The sequence below is a fragment of the Perognathus longimembris genome, chromosome 17 (genome assembly GCF_023159225.1).
Source record: "Perognathus longimembris pacificus isolate PPM17 chromosome 17, ASM2315922v1, whole genome shotgun sequence".
Taxonomy (NCBI): domain Eukaryota; kingdom Metazoa; phylum Chordata; class Mammalia; order Rodentia; family Heteromyidae; genus Perognathus; species Perognathus longimembris.
This window is the reverse complement of record NC_063177.1, coordinates 31,710,341-31,723,615: the sequence shown is the minus strand read 5'-3', so window position 1 is coordinate 31,723,615 and position 13,275 is coordinate 31,710,341.

The following is a 13,275-nucleotide window of genomic DNA, read 5'->3' as shown; positions in this document are numbered from 1 at the left end:
CTGGCTTTATCTTTAAGGCATAAGTAGAACATTGTGTTATATTTGGCAAAGACATATTGCAGTTTCTGTCATATCTCTGGATATAAAATACAGAAAATATTTACTTCAGCAAGGGTGTCTGTCAGTCCTCTCTGGAAGATAACTTATTATTATTATAAGTTAAAACTCTTATATTCTATCATTTGTAGTGTTGAAGGCATCCAGGGACAAGCATCTCAAACCCTGTTGCATCCTGGTAAAATTACCTGTAAAGATATTACTTTTCTGTGGCTAGCATAAGTTATTCATGAATTTACTGGCTTCAAACAACACACATTCATTCTCTCAGATTTCATAGGGTTACAAGTCTAAGCAAGACTACCTCTTCAGGGCGAAGATTTACCCAGAGTCCCAAAAACATGGTTCTTTTTGGAAATTCTAGAGAATATGCTGTTTCAAACCCATATTTTTGGAGCAATTCAGTTTCTTACAGTTGCAAGGTGTAGGCCCCGCTTATTTTTAAGCTAGTAAGAGTGTACTGAGATTATATTCTAGGAATCTGACCTTTTCTACTAACCAGAGGAACATCTTTGAAGGGCTCATGTAATTATAATATGTCTACTAAGATAAGCTAGGTAACCATTCTATTTGGGGGAGGAGGAATTAGTGATATTAATTCTACAAGTCTCTCTTGTTATAAATTCATTGGAGTAGCACTAGAGGAAAAGATTGTGAGTACCAAAATTCTTCTCACCACACACTAAACAGAAATAAACACAAGATATTATAATGAACCCCAGATACTCTTTTTTTCTTTGTAAAATCCTTGTTCCCATAGTCAACTGACAGCAACAACTGACCTAAGTAAATCTTTAGTTGCATTATGATTGCTTCCTGACCCATTTCATCACCATCTAAACTCTGGCTAGACATCTCTAGTCCCATAAAGAATGCAAATGCTCTTATTAGGTTGGATCTTTAAAAGTGTCATCTTCCATGTGTTTGTTAAGAATATCATTCATAGCTTTTTCAGAGTCTTTGGGGTTTAGAGGTCATTATTCTCATTTTTAATGACTTCATGTCATAATTTAAGGGTGAATTAAATTCGTGTTTCTATAACAAAATATTAAGACAAAAGTTTTTATTTGTTTATTTTAATTCACATTTTATGTTGTAGTAGCTCATGGCTGGCTAGCCCTACTGCTTTTGACCTATGGTAGGGTGTCATGTCATGTCAGGAATATGTAACAAAGAAAAACTGCTAATCACATATAGAGAGGCAGGGGGAGGGTTATACAACCCTTCAAGAATATGCTCTTAGTTACCCAAAACACCCTCCAGGCCACACCAACTAAAGAGTCTACCTCCTTCAATAGTACTGGATTATGATTATGTCTTTAACTCATGGGTTTTGAAGGAACATTCATGATCCAAGCTATAAGACTCTGTAACAGTACTTAATTAAACTTAGAAGCATATGCTTGATCCAATTAACTAAGTAGGTATCCAAAAGACAGAACGAGCTTTACCCCAGGCAGGCCTGGGGGTGGGGTGGGGGTCTATACAGTGAAATCATAAGCACCTCTAATTTGGGGCCACATGTGGAATAGTCCATCTCTGATTGCTTCTTTGCTGCTGCATGTGCATTTTTCCCTCACAGAGCAGAGAAGTTTTGATTTGATGATCTCTTGAGGCTCTTTCCTCTTTCTCACCCCGTTGATGAAGTGAATTAGAGAAAGATGTATTATGCTACTTCAAAACTGTAAATGCAGCGGACATATGTCAAGTAGGAAAGCATATGTCTGGGACATCTGTGGAAACTCTCAAACAAGCCAGCCATGTTTGATATAGATTTGACAGAGATGTTGAAACGCATCTCCTCTGTATTAGTTAGTATGCCCTGACTATTACGGAACTGAAATCACAAATTTTGTGATGCTAGAGTTCAAAGTAACTGCTTTTTTTTTTCATTGAAAGTGATCCTGGGAGAAAAAAAATGCAAGAAAGTGAAACAGTTCAGAGCTGTGAAGGAAGGCAGTGCATTATTAATTTCTCTTCCCATGAATGAACTCTAGAGATTATTTTCTTTGATCAGAATGTATTTGATATATTGTTTAAAATGTGTTTGGGCTGGTAATTGTCCTCCCTCCACAGATTTCATAATTAAAGACAAACTAAATAGTTCTTTTAGAGATTTAAAAGTTTAGAGGAGCAAGTGATATTAGAGATCATCGGGCTGACCTCCCATTTAATGAAACTGAGCCGTGTACAAAATCACTCAAACGGCTGACATAATTAAGTAAGAAAATAGAAGACAGAGCACCTCATTTTCATTTGGATACCCCAATCATCATAAAAGATTTCTTTATGTTGTCGGGCTTAGTCTCCCCTGGGGAGATGTCAAGCCTTTAATTGTGAGGGACAGTCGGCTCTGAGCACTGCTCCGGCCGGCGGGAGAGGCGGAGCGTGTCCCTGTCGGGCTGAGCTGAGGTAGGGCTGCCAAAATCCGAGTCCCCAGCCTCCCTTAAGAGATGACACTCACAGGGAGATCCCGGGGGAGCCGCCAGATGGTCTACCGGCTTCCAAAGGATTTTATTCAAGGGAGGGGTTTATATAACAGTAATGGCGGGCAGGAAGAGGAAGGACTAACTGGGTATTGATGATTGGCTAGTGAACTGTCCATCACGGTGATGTCACAGAACTTCCTCTATGGGCGGAGACCACAGCCCACCAAGGACCGCCCGGGCCTCTGGGGTCTCCGGCCGCCATGGTGGCACACATGCTCGCCACTGAGAGGCCAGGGCTGGCCTGGCTTCTCTTCCTGTTGAAGCTGGAAGGAGGTGGGATGGGCTAGAGCCAACCGTCCCCTCTTAAAGGCATAGCCATCCCCTACATTATGTGATGAGTTCATTTGCCTCTTTGGATCCATTGGTTATTGCTACCACAGATTTTCTTGTGTCTTTGTCTTAATTTTGCCTCTTAGAATGAGACACGATACTTTCAGGCTGCCTTTCAAAGTAGAGTTGTTTAAAATTTTTAAATAGTATTTTGTCACCTCTCAGTTGCATCAAAATTCAATTGAATGCATGATTTGTTGTGACTACTCTCTTGGCTAAATAAATTGGAGTTTTGTAACCCAGAAAAAGCTAGGAGATATAACTTGGCAAACATTATAATCACTTCTCAAAGTTAAAATATTTAGTTACTCCACATCTTTCTAATCGGGTACAGAACCAGCCCATTCATTTGGGATGGGCAGATTGCTTAGCAAGTTTAATGTGTTCTAACATTTTGAAGCATATTACCTTCTACTGAAATGAATGAAATGATATCTCTTATTTTTCAACCACTTGAAGGACTTTATAACCTTAAGGTCAAAGAGTTTACTGATTATTTTTGCCCTAGAAATGTGTATTCAAATATGTCATTCTTGGTAGGGCATCTAACCAAAAATTTTATTGAACAAACTGAATAGAAAAAAGGAGATGTTCTTCAAGGGAGTGAAGGGGTGAAATCAGAACAAGGAAGAGAGAAAGCTGGGGTAGTAGTGAGGAGTTTTAGTCTTCGGCAGTTTTGTAGGTATGTAATTGGTAATTGAAATACCAAAAGGAAATATCAGAAACATCAGTTTTATCCCAACTTAATGGTATGACCTGCTTATAAAATCTGGAGTCAGATAATCACTAAAAGGACCTTCAGCTCCCACCATCCTTCAGAGTCTAGAAAACAAAGTCACTATCCTCCTTGGTAGTAACAGGTCAGAAGGTGAGAAGTTCCTGGCTTATAATATTGGCAACAAGTTTTAACATTTATTTTTACATGTCACATTGGCATAGAAAGAATTACCAGTTTTCTCAAGTAAATGCTGAAATTTAGGAGAGAAGCCATTGGGTAATAAGAGGGAGAGCAGGGATTTAGAGGCCTGGTCTGAAGTTGAGTTCAAGCTGAGAGAAGATGCAGGCTATCTTGGCCAATCTTCATTAGAAGATGGAATATTTTATTCCATTAGGCAAATACCTAGTGTGGAAGAATGGAGACTGTTAATTTATTGAGCAGAATAACAGCTATAGATCAGGAGTTCCTTGTTCAATCCCTGCCAATGGCTTTTTATATTTTTACCATTCTTCATTTCTGTTGTGATCACTCTCATGCATTTTGAAGGCCAAGAGCATTGCAAGATTGTTGTGTTTAAAGTGATGAATAAAATTTACCTCAGAGGTAATATCGTGGTCAATTTTTTAGTAAAAGAATTACATTATATATTTCTGAAGAATCAGTTATGGAGATGATTTGCAATGGGTCTACCTACAAAATCCAACCCAGTATCATTTGGATTACCATTTGGGAAATGAACTTACAACTTGGTGGGGAGGGGAGTCGGGAGGGGAAAATGTGGAAGAAAATGAGGGAGGGGGTAACACTGTTCAAGAAGAAATGTACTCACGACCTGATTTGGTTAACTGTAACCCTTCTGTACACCACCTTTACAATAAATTGAAAAGAAATAAAGAGTTTTCTCTTTCACAAAAACAGTATTTAACATTACTGTACTTTTTTTGCATCCCCTAACAGCGAAATTGGGGCATACTGGGGGCATGGACATCCTTGTTTATCACTCTCACTTCAGAACATGGCAATGGGGCTGGTGTATAGTATATGCTCTACAAATAAAAGCCAATTGAGGCAATGGGGAATGTGGAAAGAAAATGGCCCAAATGGGGACCAATGTGTTGGTCTCCAAACTGCAAGCTCTTGTAAGATGAGTAGAAACAAAATGTATCAGAAGGTGTGAAGCATTGCTATTTGTATTCCTTAAGATATTCAGGTCTAGTATACATGCAGCGGAAAAGAAAGCCCAATAGATCCACCTGATGGCATCCACAACACTCCTTGTTCTTTCCCGCTCTATATTTTCCTCCTGTGGAATGTGCTTCTCTCCCATTAGCGCTTCATGAATTAACCATAACTGCCGCTGATGTAATTAAAATATTGATTGCCAAGAGGAAGTGAGGATTCAGCATTAATTCATTCAGCTCAAACTTATTGAGTCCTATTATATGTCATTCCTTGTGATAGTCTCCAGGAAAAAAAAAAAAAATATATATATATATATATATATATGCAAGTAATTATCTTGGCTGCACTAAGTTAGGGATAGAATTGAATTATAAAAGAGTACCAACCCTCATTTTACAGCTATAAGCCTACTAGATATATTCTCTTCTGGGATAAACCATGATTTTCTAGGCAGAGAACACTCTCCAGGATGTTTGAAAATGCTGCCTCTTTATGGACAATGTGCAATGCCTGTCTTTCAAATGGGGTGACTGGGAGCCCTGAAAATTCCCAGATACTCTATAGACTCAGGACTAGCATCAAGTAAGGCAAGGCCATGCCTATGCCTGTTCTAGAATCTCCTTTGTAATGAATGTTACTCATTTTTCATTGAGTCCCTAATATTTTCTGGGCACTGTTTTTTCTCCATCTAACTCTACCTTACAACGGTGAATTAATTCTCCATGTGCTCAGTTATGAACTGGCTTTTAATATTTACAATCACTAACACTTACTGAGAGCACACAATATGGCAGACACTGCAATCATCTTTGCAATAACCTAATGAGTTGATATTCTTCTTATGCTTAGTTTGCACACTGGCCTTTAAGTCACTTTTTCAGTATCAGATGGCTGGACTCCAGCCAGGGCTAATATATTTAAACCTATTCTACAGCTAGGACTTTTCTGTTGGCCACAAATTCTCAACCCTTGTTCTTTATAATCTACCTCTTGGATAGGTACTTCTAGATAGGTAGAAATACCTAGAAGCAACCTAATAATCTTGAATATGGAATATAAAAGCATATGCATAACTTACCTTTGCATCACATTTAAAAATAACACAAGGACACTGATTCTAATGCTGAAAGAGTATTATATGATACAAAAAGGGAACCAATATTTGAAAGCAAAGCTTTCTCCTTTAAATGATGTTAAGGGTGAACTGTAGCTAATGTAGAAAGTAAGGAGGGAGCACAGTATTGTAGCTATTTGGGGGCTAAGGTTGGTAAAAGAATTTATGAAGATGAGTAAGTCTGAAAAGTAAAAGTGTAATAGGACACTGCTTAAGGCAGTCAAGCAACAAAGGAGCTGCTGTGCCTATATCAAATTGGTGACATACTTTCATGGAGTGTCTTTGGATTTGGCTGATTGGTTGTGTTATTTCTATTGTCCTTCTTGCTTGTTTGCTTCCTTCACGGAAAATAGTTTGACTTTGAGAGCACTTTGCATGGTGTCATCTGGCCCTGTGTTGGGGGCTGGGTCACAAACAATTCCAATAGGATTTAGTACTGATAAGTTGAAGTAACAATATGCTTAGGAGATGTGGATTTTAGGCTGAGCTTCCCCTGGGGTTCATTCTCAAGTTTAATTTGGGGTTTTCTGTAGATGATGTTCTATCATCTCAGAAATGATGCTCATATAGCTACTGTTTGAAGTCATATTCCAGCAGAATGTCCATAGAAAAGAATTAAAAATTGTGTACGAAAAATATGTCATGACTGCCTCTCTGATATTTGAAGTTGTATTAAGCAACTGTCTCAATCTAAACCTTAGCAGATCCTTGACACTGCCAATTTTTGAAGCAAACAGGAGAAGCTACAGGAATTTTTTTTTAAAGATATTTTTCTATCTGATTAGAAAGCTTCTGACATGAGTTAGCAACTGAATCTGAATAGGAATAGAGCTTTAAACTAGGTCCACCCTAGAGAGGAGAAATACATCATAAAACGTGACTGAAGTATTCAGTTCATTTTAGCTCCTTTGAACAATACCATCCCAAAGCAGGACATTTTCTCTTAGTGACATTTTAATGGCTCTCTACCACAAATAAAGGAATAGCTGCTAAATTAGATTCCGGAGTACCTGAAATGTTGTCAGTTTGTAATTTACCACTGAGATGACCTGAGACTTCTGTGTGAGATAGATCCATGAGAATTCAAATTGTCCCCATCTAGCCATGAAACGAAGCCCATTACCGAAAATAACTTTTCCAAGTTAAATTATTAAAAATTAGTTTATGACATATTAGCTCTGTCCAAACTCAATATGATTAGTGAACAATTTTGCTAAATGATGGATTTAATTCCTGTATGAAATTTGGTAATTCATTTTAGTACATAAGCAGGATGATTTAGGAACTTATAATAATAAGAATATCATAAAAGCTCAACAAGAGTATACAACTTAGGTTGCTACTATGGAATGCAAAGTAATGGTTATTAAAAATAATAACTCTACAGGTATTTACTTCTTTTGCTTGGTAAGTTACATGTTCTAACAGCAATATTTCTTTATGAGTGAATTTTTCAGGTTCATGTAATTAAAATAAAGTAAAAAAATAATTCTATTTTGGTTTTGTCATCGAATCAGCTGCTGGATTCAGGCAGGTAAAGTTCATAGCTCATTTGCTACATGTGGAAATTACTTGCCACTATTTATTATGGGATATGTTTGCTCCTGACACCTCTAAGTTTATGTCTATTCATAGAATCAATTACAGCTACCCCTTGAGGGCATCCATTCCTGGCTTTCTCCCTGGGACACTTTCAACCTTTGATATTGAATCTTTCTCCTAATAGCTAACAAGTTGATGTTTCCTGTTGCTTCTTGTTAGAAAACCAAACTGTCAGGATCTCACAATGAGGTGATCCTTTCAGCTACTTCACATAGTTTTTAGAGACTTTTGTGTGCCATATTTTACTTTCCAAATTTGAGGCATGTCAGCTAAAATAGGTGATTTTGGGAAATTTACAATTAGCATTAGCATACACATTCATTCACAAGTAAATACATTAACAAGTACATACATAAATGTGTAATATATATATTTCAGTATCAGTGAATAAAACTATGCATTTTTATTTTTATTAAAGCTGTTAATTAATTAATCTATCAAATATGCTGATAATACTTTTGATAATTAGGATAGTTGGTGAATTTGATGAAAATCAAGGCATTTGAAAATAGATCCACTTAATCAATGGCTTCCAAGGTTATGGGTGTAGAATGCATGCCCAATGGTCTAGATTTCATCCCAAGCACTAATTTATTGATTACTGAAGCAGTCATCAAATGTATTAGTATGCAAAGTACAGTTCTGTAAATGATTATGATAACCACATCCCCTGTCAAATGTGTTCATGACCCTTAACTGAGAACATTTGTTCAGAGCTAGACACTTGATTCCAGCTGGACAAACTGGCCACTAGAGCTAAACAATAAAGCCAGTTTATCATCTGGGTTCAGTAATGGTTTGGCTACTGAGAGAAAACAGGTAGTCTGAAGAAGAAACATGGACTCCAAAGGTAGAGAAAATGATTTTGAAGAAGACTTGAATGACTGGGTGGTGGTGGCTCCCACCCATTAATCTAGCTACTCAAGAGGGTGAGGTCTGATGATCTCAGTTCGGAGTCAAACTGGGAAGGAAAGTCTATCAGACCCTTATCTTCAGTTAAAAGCCATAAAAATACTGGAAGCAGAGGTACTGTTCAAATCGGAAAGTGCCAGCCTTGTGTGAAAAAGTGAAAGGATAGTACCCAGGACTACAGTGAAAGCCCCAATACTGGGGAAGAAGAAGGAGGTTGGGGGAGGGGGAGGGGGAGGGGGAGGAGGGGGAGGGGGAGGGGGAGGAGGAGGAGGAGGAGGAGGAATGTGAATGGAATTGAGTGTTCTGATATGTCTGATGTTCATGTATATTTGCTTCTCTGAGTGCTTTCCATCATAGAGAGGCTTTATTGAGCTAAGAATAAACCTTCCTTCTAGACAATCTAATTAATCTTGGGTTTCTCTTACTGCTGTTATGTAGATGTTGACTGTCCCCTAAAAGGTCCATAAGCTAAAGCATGGTCCCCCAAAGTGGCATTATTAGGAGCTAATGGAATTTTTAAACATAGATTTGAGTGGGGAGCTTTCAAGTCATGGAGGCATGCTCCTCAAAGGGAATTATGGAACCCCACTCCTTTCTGTCAATCTCTTGCTCATTGGCCTATAATGAAGTATTCTCACTATGTAAAACTGCCTTGCCAGTTAAAATAAACCTTTTTCTCTTCATAAGTTGATTACCTCAGGCATTTCATTCTTATGCTAGAAAGAAAATGGTCCATATCAAACACATTAAACTTTCATTTATTTTAAGGAAGTCACCAAATAATCATACTAACAAAAATAAAGCAGTGTGATGCCAATCTAGGAACTAAAAACTGCAAACATTGTTCTCTTTCTTACATAATCTAAACATTTCATAGGACTTATTCAGAAACTGTTGTGTAGCAGCAATTGATAAACTCGATGTTGAGAAAACAGATATGAATATAACATATTTCTCCAAAATAGACAAATGAAAATTCATATATTTCTAAAATATCATTGCAAATTCTACAGAGTTCACCTCCAGAGCAGATTAGAACTCGATCTTCCTTACACTTTCTGAAACTGAATAGAATCATTAAATTATCACAATTACTCTCTTTCCACACACAAGTACCAGGCTCAGTTTACTTAACAGGCAATGTTTATCCAAACTTTGGCACTTTGATAGCCCTTATTTTACTCAAATGTTTCAAAAAAGTTCTTCATGATACCTTATACTGCTAGAGTAAGTTAATGTAAAATAAGACATAATGATTCAAAGAAAATAGCATGATAGAGCAACTTTGCAAATACAAATTAGATATCTTGCACAAAATAAATTACAATAATGTGAAAGTTATTTTAGGTTCGTAATTCTGTATTATTCCCATCATAATTCTCAGACTCTGGCTATAGTCTACCAACATGAAAGAGATAATTTATCATGCATGTCTATCATAGATTGTAACACCACTGACCTTGGTTTTTATATGATCCTACCAAATGCTTCATGTGTAGTTACAATTACCAAAGGTTTTACAATGACTGACTTTAGGACTTACAGATTATCCAAGGTTAGTTTCTTTTTTTCTTTTCTTTTTCTTTTTTTTTTTTTTGCCAGTCCTGGGACCTGGGCTCAGGGCCTGAGCACTGTCCCTGGCTTCTTTTTGCTCAAGGCTAACACTCTGCCACTTGAGCCAGAGCACCCCTCCTGGCCATTTTCTGTATATGTGGTGCTGGGGAATTGAACCCAGGGCCTCATGTATACGAGGCAAACACTCTTGCCACTAGGCCATATCCCCAGCCCAAGGTTAGTTTCTTGAACCATCTATGCTTTCTTATTTATTATGCCTAGTAAATAAGATGGAAAAATTGAGGATTTTTTAAGTTAATTGGAAATTGTAAGACTCACCTTAATGGATTATTCCATCTCAATTACCTAAAGCTTAAGTTGTGGAATGAATGTAAAATGCCTGATTTAAGTTTGAGATTTATGTATTCCCTTTAACATGTTCATCTGTTCAAATCTTTGGTGGTTTCAGATTGTGCAATGTTACTGCCTGTTATAGTTCATGAATACACATTAAGACATATTTACTAACATGCAACTCCAGATGCATAGTTTCAATAAGAAGATCATTATACCTTTGGTGGTATGAATATGCTAATTTGGCTATAAAAATCAAGTGAGGAAACCTAATTTTATGTTTAAAAATAAATGTGCAAAACAAATCTGTTGAAGAACATAAATACAACTGACTAACTAGTGGAATATTTTGCCTACTAAGAGTATCTCCTGAGACCTAGATTTATTTTTCTATAAAATCCATACTACAAATCCTAGGTACTATGCCACATTAAATGATTGTCAAAGGAAGATCATGTTATGAGTTACAAGTTTTAAGCAGATGTTCGTTAATCTCTACTCTGCATAAACCAATATTACGTTAGTGAATAATAAGTAATATGAAACAATGCCCCTGAAAAACTGTCCTCTATACTGAGATTCTCACTTTCACCTCCAGAAAAAGTGAAAAAGAAAACTCACATGATATCATGACTCAAAGGAATTATGCATGCAAGACCATCCTGAAGGACTGAAATAGTTAAAGGAGAATGCAAAACCATGGAAACACTCACACTATGACATAATTTACACACAATGATAGCAAAGCTATTCTTTAATTCTCTATGCTTTCTTTACAGTGCACTGTCTTGATTTAGGTCTCTAAAACAGAGATGTTCCTTTCTTCTCTCTTCTTGTCTTCTAACAGATTGCTAGAGATCAATGTTACTATGTTTATACTACACAAGCTACCCTGTTCTGACATGGGATTCATCAGATTCATGGAGTAAATTGTGGGTAGCCAGTGATACATCTCATTCTCAAATCATGGGTGTCTGATTTGCCTCCCCCATCCTTTCTTTCTCTATCACAAACCTGAATTCCTTTAAGCCAGAAGAAAATAGAACTGTAGGATGAAAGAAGTCTCATCTTTGAGGAGCCAATGGGGAGGAAAGAAGAGCTTTACTCTGCACATAGTAAATTGAGTGATAAACATGTTTGGTTAAGAGAAAGAGATGCTTTTGGTTATTTACAAGAAAGAATTACCTACTTAGTATTTCCCTTTCTCTCTTCTACACTCACCTTTAAATTTCTTTATGTCGGCCCAGTAACATAAATTATACAATGAGTGAGAGAGAGAAAAGAAAAGACTCATTTTCAAGAAACTCACCTGACTAAGACTAAGTAAATCTGAAGCCAACAGTGGTGATGAATGGTATGGTGGGGTTACTCAAATGGATTATGGAATGTGAGCTCTAAGGGATCCACCATAGGACACCTGATGATTGATTACAGTGGATAGGACATGAGAAAGTTATCCAGAAGGAAAAAACAAAAAGAGGCATTCCAAACTCCAGGAAACAGTATGTGCTTCTTGGACTTGCATGTGAAGAATCTCAGGGTTTTCTTTCATTTAGGGCATTTGCTAAAGTGAGCCACCCTGTAGCCATTCACAATTTGCCATTCCTTTCAAATCTCTACATCCAAAGTATCATATAGTGTGTTTGTTTTTGTTTTATTTCTGTCTGTTCAGTATTATCCATGTCTCCTTCTCTGAAGTTACTGTGGGGCACCAACATCTCTCATGTCTATAACAACAATATCCTAATAACTTGTCTTTCATTTCATTTTGCCACCTGTCAAGAAACTTCCTTATGGCGGTCAGAGCTGTCTTACTGAGATTGAATTATAGCTCTTCCATAGTTAAGACTTTGATTTTTTCATTGACCTTGGATTTAAAAAAAGAAGACAGAATTCTTAAGGATGGTATATATCAAATTAGTTTATGAGCTCACCTTACAGTCCACCACCATCAGATACTTCATCATATTGCACAGACTAATCATATCGATACTCTTCATACCCCTAGAATGTCATCTATTGCACCACATTTTTCAAATAATTTGTTATCCATTATTTGATGTAAATAACATGAGTTACAGAGAGCTTCGAAAATTCCTAGTCTAATATAGAGTCAGCATAGATGATGTATAGTTTTCTGGACAACAGGAAAAGGATGGGGTTGAGACTTACATGATGAAAGGCCTTGAAAAACCATGTGAGTGAGTGTTGACATCCTAAAACTTCAGAATAACCCTTAGGATTTGTTACTATGACACCTTCAACCCTGACTGTACATGTTATTGATCATTAAAAGCAATGTGGTTAAAACAAGCATTCTTATGGTGCTCTTGATTCAGTGATGTGCAGGCAATGTTTTAGAGTCTCTTTTGCTTTCCCAGATTTTTTTTTTGGGGGGGGAAGAGGTAATTCTCATGTACTTTTGTCTAACAGTTGTCTATCCTGTTATCTCTTTAAAAGAGGAAGACAGTTGGGCACCTGTGTCTCATGCCTCTACTCCTACCTACTCAGCAAGCTGAGGTCTGAGGACTGCCATTAAAAGCCAGACCAGGCAGGAAAGTCTGTGAAACTCTTGTCTCCAACTACCTACCAGTAAACCCGAAGAGATGCTGTGGCTCAAGAGGTAGAGCACTAGCCATCAGCTGAAGCACTCAGGGACAGTGCCCAGGCCCAGAGTTCAAGCCCTATGACCGAAAAATTAAAAAAATAAAATAAAAGAGAGGAAGAACTGCTAACCAATTAGTAGAGATCTAGGGCACTGGACTTTGTTAGCAAGAAGTCAGCATTAGTTCAATTTTGACTACGTATACCAGGACTCCCTCATGGCTACCATTCTGATCCTTACTGCATTCACTAAGACTGCCCTGAGTTAGCTTCTTTCCATTCTCAGCTAGTTCCTCCAAACTGCTAGCCAGGCGACCAAGATTTCATGAGAGCTGGAATGACTGGTAGATCAAATTTGT